This window comes from Mandrillus leucophaeus, unplaced genomic scaffold (assembly GCF_000951045.1).
Source record: "Mandrillus leucophaeus isolate KB7577 unplaced genomic scaffold, Mleu.le_1.0 Scaffold192, whole genome shotgun sequence".
In the NCBI taxonomy this organism is placed as follows: Eukaryota; Metazoa; Chordata; class Mammalia; order Primates; family Cercopithecidae; genus Mandrillus; species Mandrillus leucophaeus.
The window spans coordinates 3966321-3967309 of record NW_012101943.1 but is presented as its reverse complement, the minus strand read 5'-3'; the positions used below and the strand labels follow the sequence as shown (position 1 = coordinate 3967309).

General features: G+C 40.2%; 1 protein-coding gene across 1 annotated transcript in view; it reads right to left on the bottom strand.

Annotated features, from left to right (window-relative positions):
* Positions 1-989, bottom strand: part of PLEKHG3 (pleckstrin homology domain containing, family G (with RhoGef domain) member 3) — a 29297-nt gene that overhangs the window by 4867 nt on the left and 23441 nt on the right. The window lies entirely within an intron of this gene.

Sequence of the window (989 nt, the reverse complement as noted above, 5' to 3'; positions counted from 1 at the left end):
AGGAAGGGAATTTCATAACAGTTAAAACATTTTAAAAATATTTTTTGAAAAAATGCGACTCTTAGTATTTACAGGCTAAAAATCTCAGCCATGTGGAAACTTCAGCTCTTTAAAATGGCTCATTTCCTGAGTGCTTTGGACAGCTAAAGTTTGGGGGTTTTCTTGTAACAGCTTTATTGAAATATAATTCACATACAATTCACCTAGAGTGTACAATTCAATGGCTTTAAGTATATTCAAAGAATCGTACATCCATGGCTAAAGTTTTGGTGCTAACATTAGGATGCAGCTACTATCACTACCACCAACATTATCACTTGCTGAACACATCAATGTGCTAGAAGCTTCAAATTTTAAGGTACACCAAGTTGAGGAGGACAAGAAGAGAATTACAGGAGAAGAAAAGGAAAGGAAATAAAGAGGGCTAGAGAGAAGAAAGCAACACCCCCATTTGGAGCTTTTAACTATAAAAACCATAAAACTTTTGCAACCATAGCAAGGTGGCCTAGGGCTCAAGATCCACCCAGAGCAATACCAACAACATAAAACCACAAAAGCCTTCTATAAGCCACTGCTCCACCTTCTAGAAGGCTAACGCCCACATGTCAATCCACACACACATTCAGGGGACCCACAGGTCATTACCAATGAAAACCCAACACACTTGTGGACCCAAGCCAGGACACTGCTCTCAGTCACTTTAGAATCTTTCTCTCCCGGGGTCTTAGACAATTCTCACCCCAACTCCCACCCTGAGTATATGTTTGGCAGACACCTGTCTTAAGCCAGAGCTGTCCTTGGGCCTCGCACTAAATAGCAACGAAAAACCCAATGTAGAAAATACACACACTCATCACCACAGAGTTAAGAATAAAAGCAAGGTTTTTCTCTTTTCAAATAGACGATTCATTCCAATAATCCAAGAACACCCTAGCAAGTCCAGGAATGGAAGAAAACTCAGGAGAGGAAAATGGAACTTTTTCCTGAGA